We start from the raw sequence: 9,966 nt of genomic DNA, 5'->3' as shown, positions 1-9,966 counted from the left end.
ACGAGGCCTGTGTGGGGTGTGTTGCTGTGCTGCTCGCTCTACCGCGGACGAGGGGTGTTTTGCTGGGAAGAGTGAGCGAGATGGGGGAAGCATTTGTGGGAGTTATCGTTTGGAGGGATTTTTCGAACATGGCTGACGGGAAAACGAAAGGATTTTTGACATGTTGAAGACAGGGATGCCATATCTACGGATTTCTCCGTAGATCTACGGATTTCGGCCATTTCTACGGATCTACGGATTGATCTCCAAAATCTACGGATTTTCATACCGGCTGATAATTGTATGAAGGACGTGAAATTATATTTTTGCGTGATAAAAATGTTTTATGAAAACGTTTTGAACAATCTGTTTTACAAGAAGTTTTGAGGATCGTTAAATTGAAAAGTCGTCTAGGGGAAATGAGGCGATGGCTTAAATCCAGTGCAGCTTATAGATAAGTCACGTCAAGTCGATGATTGAAAAATAATTATGTTGGTGTAAATAAAAAATTAGTAAATAATTTAAAACAAAATCGTAACATAAGTTAAACTTGAGTTAAAAGGCAAATTTGGATTGAAATTAGAACATGTGGTGTGTATTGTGCCCAAGAAACAAAAAAAATATCCCAAAACATCCTGTTTCTTTTCGGAATCAACTCCTAGCGGCAGACATGCACTGGCACTGCACTTGGTTAGCACGCGTGCTATTTTAACGGATAGCACTGCGCTTATGATCATAGCACTCGCCCTGGCACTCTAACTAAAACGGTAACTAAGATGCTGTTGCCTTTTGTTTATTCGAAAACTTCTGTCACGATCACTAGAATGTGGTGCAAATATTTCCACTAGTTTTTATCGGAAAATTCAGTGCAGTGCTAGCGTTCAAGACTTGGATGTGAAAGGTCCATGGTTCTGTTCTTTGTGAGACATATTTTTTTTACCTTATGCAAATCACAAGCAAAATTTTATTTCTTTTAGATCATCGCGAAAAATCTTCAAAAATGGCGAGAGAGCCTGAAAATCAGTGAAAATGGAAACAAAGGAAACAGATCGAGGATTGTAGTCTTTTGGGACCCAAAAATGTTTCTTTTTGGCCACCACTTAAAGTTCCCACACTAAATTAAACTGAAATTTATGTGGCGTGCTATCCGGGAGTGCTAAATAATAGCACTAGCACTGGGCAAGCGCTGTGCGCGTTGCACTTAAGGTAAGTGCTAAATTTGAAGGTGCAGTGCAGAGCGTGCCGATGCACGTCTGCCTAGCGCTTTGCGATGTTCTACAAAGTTATTCTCCGGATCAAAACCTTTAACAACAATTGAGAGTAGGAATATTGTATAGGGTTTTGAGTAACTTTCTCTAAGAAGAGGTTACAAGTGCAAATTGTTTTTCCCGTGTTCATGAGGTCATTTTTAGTAACTTTTGCTCTACGAAAAATGTTACTTTTCTTCAGGGATGCACCTTGGGTCCAAGGAACCCTTGGCGAAGCATCAATTTGGCGCCCTCCTTAATATTTCCCCACTGTAATGAATTGATTTTAAATTCAAATGTTTGCCAATTGCTTTAAAGAATTCTGATTTAAAAATTGCAATTGGATTATTAAACAGGTTGATAAAAAATCCCTAACCCAGTTTGCTTGTTGCAGTATTTTTAAATCGATGATTTAATTTCTAGTTTCTATTTTCTACTTTAAATTGACATGAAATTTAAAAATAGAATTTAACAAAAATCTAACATTGAATCTGATTTTTTTTGATTAATTTTAGTATTAAATTTTTTTTTCAGTTTTTTTTTATTTTTTATTCGTGAAATCAAAGATTTTAAACAAAACTAAGGAAAAATATTTTTCAAACCATCTATAAAACATATTTTTGATTATAAATATTATTATTTCAATATTTCTAAATTACTAATACCAAATTTGCCCAGAGCATTAATATGGTAAATGAGCAATTCTTTGAGATTTCGGTCAATCGAATTTGTTGTGTTTTTTAATCCGGCTGAAACTTTTTAGGTGCCTTTGGTATGCCCAAAGAAACCATTTTGCATAATTAGTTTGTCCATATAATTTTCCATACCAAGTTTGGCAGCTGTCCATACAAAAATGATTTATGAAAATTCGAAAATCTGTATCTTTGGAAGGAATTTTTTGAACGATTTGGTGTCTTCGGCAAAGTTGTAGGTATGGACAACACTGAAGAAATATGGTAGTCGGTAAAAAAAATTTAGTGATTTTCTATATCACTTTTTTTCATTAAAACATGACTTGCAAAAAACACTATTTTTATTTTTTTTTAATTTTCTGATATGTTTTAAGGGACATCAAATGCTAACTCTTCAGAAATTTCCAGAAAAGGCAAAAAATCTTTGAGTGAGTTATACATTTTTGAATCAATTCTTTTTTTTTCAAAAAATCAAAATATTGGTCACAAAAATTTGTCAACTTAATTTTTCGATATAAAATCAAATTTGCAATCAAAAAAAACTTAAGTGACATTTTGATAGAGTGCACCGTTTTCAAATTATAGCAATTTTCAGGTTACTTTTTTTTTTAATAGTAGCAGTTATTCATTTTTTTTAAATTAGTGCCCATGTTTGCCCACTCTTGAAAAAAATATTTTTGAAAAGCTGAAAAAATTCTCTATATTTTGCATATCCCCTAAAACATATCAGAAAAAAAAATAAAAATAGTGTTTTTTTGCAAATCAAGTTTTAGTGACAAAAAGTGAAATAACAAATCACTTATTTTTTTACCGTTTGTCATATTTTTTCAGTGTAGGCCTTATACATACAACTAGAGAGCCTGGAGCTTATTAGAGAACGGACATCTCAAAGCAAAAGTACCAATCGAAGCACGAGAACTATCAAACGGAGGTACCAATCGAGCAAAATCCTTTGTCTTATGCTCGATTGGTACCTCCGTTTGACAGTTCTCGTGCTTCGATTGGTACTTTTGGTTTGAGATGTCCGTTCTCTAATAAGCTCCAGGCTCTCTACATACAACTTTGCCGAAGACACCAAATCGTTCCTTCCAAAGATACAGATTTTCGAATTTTCATAAATCAGTTTTGTATGGACCAAATACAAATATGGAACATTATATGGACAAACTAGTGATGCAAGATGGCTTCTTAAAGCATACCAAAGGCACCTAAAAAGTTTCAGCTGCATTGAAAATATAAAAATTCAAATTAAAGAAAAAATACCGATTACGTAGAGAATTGCTCAAATGTGTTAATTTTGGCAAAATAACGCTGTAATATCCCAAAACCTGAAATCCATGTAAAAATTAAAAAAAAAATATAGACAATTTGTAACTTCTCTCCATACCAGCACGTCCCTGATTTTTTTTGTACAAAAAGGATAAAAGCAAAATTCATATAAATGTTTCAAAAAATGTTTTGGAAAAATGTTAAAATTTTATCATGTAATTGTTTTTTTTTTTAATTTATGACATTAATATAATATTTCATGAACGGTCTCTACACAAACAATTTTCGAAAACCGCCGTAGGCCAGATAGAATGCCTTCGCTGCCGGATGTTAGGTAGCCCTGGCTTAGGATTTGCGGAAAATTTCAAATTCAATTTTTTTTTTCAAATAAGTGGCTGTATCGCAAGAACAAAAAGACAAAATCTGTACTTAAATAAAAACTAAAAAAAATTAAATGAACACTTATGAAGCAAAAAAATTCTTTGTAAAAGCTTTATCAAAATTTCTAAAAACTGCTTTTCGATTGCAAGTTCGATTCTACTTTCAAAAATGCAGTTTAAAATGTTTCGCGTAAAAATTGTATAAGTCACGGCCAAACATACGTTTTTTTTAATTAAATACAAATTTTGGGAATTTAAAAAGTTAATTATAAAAATGTGTTTTTTTTTTGTTAGAGTTAAAAATCATATCTAGCATGTCTGCGATCGATTAAAAAATATTTTGATTTTTAGTAAATTTCCGTTGTACATTACTACAAAAAGGTTTTTTTTCTGCGAAAAAAAATAATCGTCAGTTCTTAGATATTTTTAAAACTAATGATTGCAAATAAGTGGGAAGGTACAAAATGCATTTAAAAACACTATTTCAAAAAAATATTTGCGACGGCCTTAAAAATATGAAAATCTTAGCCGATAGTTCATTCACAAGATAAAATTTTTCGACTATTTACAAACCACTTGAAAACGTTGCAAATGTCATTTAAGTAATATAACATATAATATGAAGGTTTATCAAATTATATAACAATGATGAGAATAAGACTGTGGACATATTTTTTTATGTAATACACATAAGGCGTCATCCATAAAGTACGTCACGCTCTAGGGGGGGAGGGGGGGTTGTCGCAAGCGTGACAAAGTGTGACAAGGGGGGGAAGGGGGGTCCGTGAGACTGTGACGTCACGCTAGACTATTTCTTGAATACTGAAAATTCAGTCTTAAAATATATTTTTCAAAAGTTTGAAAGAGTAATGTTTCATAAACTATATTCATAAAAGAAACACGATACAAGGTTTTAAGAAACAGACTTTTTGATAATTAATTTAAATGTTTAAATCATATTTTGAAAAAAAAAATCAACACACAACCTGCAATAATAAAAAACTTCCTCGATTGAACTCCAAATAAAAATATAATCCTACAATTATAAATCGTGCCACATGGATTTCTATCCAGATAGGACATTTTGAAAATTTAATCTAGATTGTACAAAAAATCAAAATGGGGGGGGGGGGGTCCGACAAAGCGTGACGTACTTTTCGAGGGGGGGTCAGAGCCAGCGTGACAAAGTGTGACATAGGGGGGAGGGGGGGTTAATTTTGACCGATTTTAGCGTGACATACTTTATGGATGACGCCTAAATTCAATATTAATGTTGCCTTTTCTTCTAAATAGGGTACCTAACAAATTATGATAAACCATTTTTTATAATAAAAAATCAGAGTTGTCTTGAAAATAGGAGTGCAATCAACTCAACATTAAAATGCATTTCCCTGTGTTTATAAGACACATTCTCCGAGCTAGTATACCAGTAGGAAAATTTTAAAACTTGATTTAATGGCGAAATATATGTTGTGATTCCACCTTTGGAATCCTGAAATATATCCGGTTGTTAGGAACCATTTTTCCAAAGCATATCATATCCAGAAAATAGAATAAATTTCTCGTCGAAAAACACGAACGTAAAACAGCAACCTAAACGTTAAACCGTTAGCCCAATGTCTTATGGCAAATTTATTTACTTTCAGAATCTGTAAAAATATTGAGGATGTTTTCTTTGAAACTTCCGAGTTACAGCAAAAAACTGAAAAAAGAAACGTCATTCTGTCACCGCACAATGTATTATAACCATCATAACGGACATATGCACATAAAATCATGTAAAAACATATTTTCAAAAAATCATTGATATTTTGTAGTTTATGTACAGTAGCACAACTGTGGAAATATAGTTTCGTAAAATTAGGCATGAAATTTGAAATTAATTTTTTGTTGATCTTGATAAAACCTTAATTAAATTTTAGTAAAAAAAAATATTTAAAAAGAAAACTTTTGGTTTTGGAAATTCTATAACCCCTAGCTAGAATAAAAATATTTTGGGTTCCCAAGACACCAACCACCTGAATTTTTTTTTTAACAAGTCTACGGATTCGACTTCCACCAGACCTGGCATCCCTGGTTGAAGATGTCAGGGTGCACACTTCTTGATAACCAGGAAAACATGGGAAATTTAATTTTGTCTTACTGTAGCTTACTCAAAAATGGGTACACAAAATTACAAGTCATCTCAACTAAGTTTTGCACCCAAACAAAATCATGATTGACTGAATTTGTTTTCCCTATTTTGTATGCGAATTTTTCATTTCACCCAAGGAAAATCAAGTAAAATTTCAAATGGGTGGCTGTGTCAGCATAAACAAGAAAAGGCCCAAGAAAAAGTTCCCTCTTCTTTGTACTGATGTTTGTGGCTACTTCTTGACCCATTTTCTTGGAAGGTGCGTATTGGCCCTTACACCACTCGTCAGTGCTTACACTGTAACTGCGCTGAGTTCGTTTTCACATTTTTTCATACTCACACACAAAGAAAAAATAAATACTTTAAATTTAAAAAGATCGTTCGTTGGATTAAAAGTTCGTGTTGGTGAATATTCGTAGATAGTAGAAAGTTGTTGATACTACCATGCATTTCTGGAACAAAATCGTTGTATCGGTAAAAGTTGTTTACTTTTAATTTAAGAAGAAACTTTTATGGCAAGAATAAATAACATTTAACATTACAGTGATGATTTGCGAAAAAAAGTGATGGATTTTAATCCAATATCTTAATATTAAAACAGTTGCTTTAGTTGTTTTTTGTATTTAATGCATCTGCTTATGGGTGGCTAACTTCCGCGTCCAAGCTGAACCGATTCTTACGGTACGTCACCGGTCACGTCCGAAGGCCCCAGGCTGAGCAGGTTACGAATGGGCGTTTCTTTGGGCAGCAACATCGCGGCCTTCATTTAGAGCGCGACAGCGATGTAGAGAACAAGATGGTCTCGTTGCCGGCCATCATCAGGACAGGCTTGTAGGAGTTGGCCATTGGTTGTTGATTCGGGAAGGGAAGTCGACGTTTTCCGGCTGGTAAGTGAAGCGCCTGAACGGATAATTCCCGATCACTTCGTCCTCTTTCGAGAATGACACAGATTTGAAAGTAAATTAAATTGGCAAGACACTGAACACATTCTCAATACTCACCGGTGACTTCTTCGGTAGCCCAGGTAGATGTTCTTTATCAGGTGCGTTGGATCTCGTTCCAACCTCTGGAAGTAATCCAGGTACGTCAGCTCCAGGACCTGCGGCTTTCTTACAGACGGTCCTTCCAGAACTGGTGCAAACTGTTCTTCTGGATGTTTAGGTAATACTCGTCAAACATGTCCCGCAACGAGAAATGGACTGCGGACCCTCAGGACATCCCACACTGTCCCGTCATCACTTCCGGCACATAATGCTGCTGATGGTCGTAAACCGCCGGCACCGAGTGCAACATCCGCGCTGACCACCTCCGCTTCTCGTCGTTTCCCTCTTCCGTTGGATCCTTCTCTTCGCCATTTAAATTAACTAGTACTTGTTCAAAAGGCGGATGTAAATCTGCTTCAACTTCAATCTCGTCCACCTGGCCACCACCACCGATTACAACCGGTGCAAATCCACATTCCGACCTCCGATCTTCGGCAACCGCATAAACGGCGTCCTACAAAAACAAACAAAATTAATCACAAACGCCACCAAACATCCAAGCTTCCTTCTTACCAACTCCGGTCGTGAAACAGCTGCAGATCCTGCAGGAAGCTGGCCTCGTCCTTTTCGAAAACCAACATCCCCCTCCCCCCAACCTCGTCCCGCACCGGTACCACCTACCTTACGCTGCTGCTGTTTTGGCTCACAAAGGTGTCCGCGTCCGACTCCTGGCTGTGGCCGCGTCCGGACTTGATTCGCTTCGTGGACAAATCACTCACCACCGGCACTATCAAAATGTTTGTTTACATTTTGTACTAAGGCGTACACGGTTTCACGAGAAACCGTTAAAAACTTTTAAATCAGTTCGCAATGAGATTTTCAAAAACTGTTGCAGTAAAAGTTTTCATATTCAAAACAAGATATAAACTTTCAATAGAGCAAATTTTGACCACTTTTTATTTCAACAGTTACAGTACTTTTGCCATTACAGTATTTTTTTTTGTTTGCAGTCATGTGCGATTTTGAGTTACAGTTAATGCACTTTTTTCATATTGGCCGATACACAAAGTGATTTGTTTAAAACGTCAAACCATACAAAATTGCAGCCGGATCTTTTCCGGGAGAGATCCGGGAAAAGATCCGACCGAGGAGAGTTGATGAGAGCGAAATGAAAAGTACGGGAACCACGAGGTGGTCACTCCAAATATATTGCAAAAGCGTGACTTATGCTGGCTGCAGAATTCTGCAAGTACGGGAATAGACCAAATTTCACATGTTGTTCTAGAATTCTCCACAGCAAGGAAGTAGCTCAAGGGGCTATTACACTAACGCAAACAAACAAACTCGCACATTTTCATGTTTGACGGTTTGCCAAACTCGCAAACAAGGCAAAATGTATGCAGGCTGACGTTTGTACAAACAAATCCAAGCAAACAAACAAAGCAGGAAAACTGACAAGCTGTCAAAAAGTTGTTTGCCGTAGTGTAATAGCTCCTTGATGTGACAAAACAAACACTCCAAACTCGAATATTCTGACCAGAGTTCGGAAAACCACTCACACTCACAAATTGAGTAGGCTTCCTCACAGTAAACACTCTCGATACTCACCGTGAGTGTGAGGGCTGAGTAAATTTACTCATATATGAGTAAAATGAGGGCGTGAGTAGGCCGTTTCCAACAATTTGTTATTTACAAAATCAATGACCACATCAATCCAAAATCAAGTGTCCTTATTAATTCGAGGTAGCGTCAATGTCTATAAATCGGAAGGTTCTGGGTTGGTATTAATGTAATATTATTTTTTTTGTCTGTTTGGTTTTGTTTTTCATTGCTTCAAACGAAACCTTGGATTGTCAAAGTCCAGCGGATTATTTTCATAATTTTAAGTTTGGTTACCGGTCGAATCCGTTGTGGATTGACCTACCGCAGGATAAATCGGAGGCCGCAGACGGGGGCAGCTTCTGCGGGTGGATGTTGGCAGCCATACCAAAAGAAGATGGCCGTGTTGCTGTAAGTAATTGTCACTCCCTTCGACAGCTGTGCAACTGCGGCCACTCCAGGTCGCTGACAGTTCTACCAATATGTCTTGCCTAAGGACCAGGGCACGGCAGTGGAGCCTCAGCGGCCGCTGGTGCCCTAGCCTAAAGCTGTCCAAAGCACTGGATCGGCCGTTTTTAGTTTTCAGTGAACCTCCAAGCCAAAGCCAGCGGCGGCTACTGCAACTTCTCTGGCATGTCCCGATTCTTAACCAAAACACATTTGTACAAATGTCGACGACCGGGAGTGGCAACTTACCTCAGCAACACGGCCATCCACTGCTGGTAGAGCTGTTAAAATCCACCCGCAGAGACATTTCCCGTCTAAAAATCCTTCAACCAATCCGTCGGTAGGACAGCTGGAAGCTGACACCAAACTTTGTGATTAAAAAATTAAACTCGCTGAAAAAAAAACAGATTAAAATCAGGATAAAAGGTGATAAAAAAAACTTCTAATTGATAGCACTGCGCCTCTACCGAGGCCTCTACCATCAGGACTACTTTTTCGCCGTTGAATGAACAAGAAAATTACCGATGTAGAGTTTGACATCTCGAAATTTGTTTTCTAAAATAGCCCTCATGAGCGCTCAAAGCCCTCTTTGTGAGTAAATGAGGAAGGCCCTCACACTCACCGAGAGTGATGAGTAATTCACTCGCAGGTAACATAGTTTTTCCTCATGGTTGAGTAACTTGTGAGTGAGTTTCCGAACTCTGATTCTGACAAACTGACGAACGGTCACTTTTTACACGGCACTCACGCACATTATTAAAACAAACGTTGGGTAGTGTGTGTGTGAACTTTATGTGAAAGGGGTGTCAAACTAAAAAGTGACCTTGTTCGTTTGACAACAGTTGGTTTCAAACCATCGGGGTTTGAGTGTATTTCTTTTTCTTTTCCATATTTTATATTGCTCTCTTTTTCCACTCCTCCGGTAGTTATTCTGTGTCTCAGGTCTTGACCATCAGCCGGTGCAGACAGATGAATTCACCCTTTTAGGATTAAGGTTTTTCTCACCTCTCTCAACCTTAAAATTTCTGAACGGATGCATAGTTTATTCAAAGTTGAGCATGCTGGGCTTATCCACATTTTTCTACAAAATCAGCAGATCGATCTTCATTTCAAATAGGTTTGTTTAATTTTGCGTGCAACAGCTGCCGCGAAATTCATCTCGGTTTGCGTCCCGACTAGATTTTCGAACAAACGATCACTTTTCGAACTGTCAAACGCGCGAGCTGTCATTGTTTT

The 9,966-nt window shown here is 37.0% G+C and overlaps 1 pseudogene; it reads right to left on the bottom strand.

Moving 5' to 3' along the window:
- Positions 1-6,707: 6,707 nt before the first annotated feature.
- On the bottom strand, positions 6,708-8,669 carry LOC128093394 (uncharacterized; annotated as a pseudogene).
- Between the last annotated feature and the right edge of the window lie 1,297 nt (positions 8,670-9,966).

The sequence above is a fragment of the Culex pipiens genome, chromosome 3, assembly GCF_016801865.2.
Source record: "Culex pipiens pallens isolate TS chromosome 3, TS_CPP_V2, whole genome shotgun sequence".
Taxonomy (NCBI): Eukaryota; Metazoa; Arthropoda; class Insecta; order Diptera; family Culicidae; genus Culex; species Culex pipiens.
This window is presented reverse-complemented; position numbering and strand designations above follow the sequence as displayed.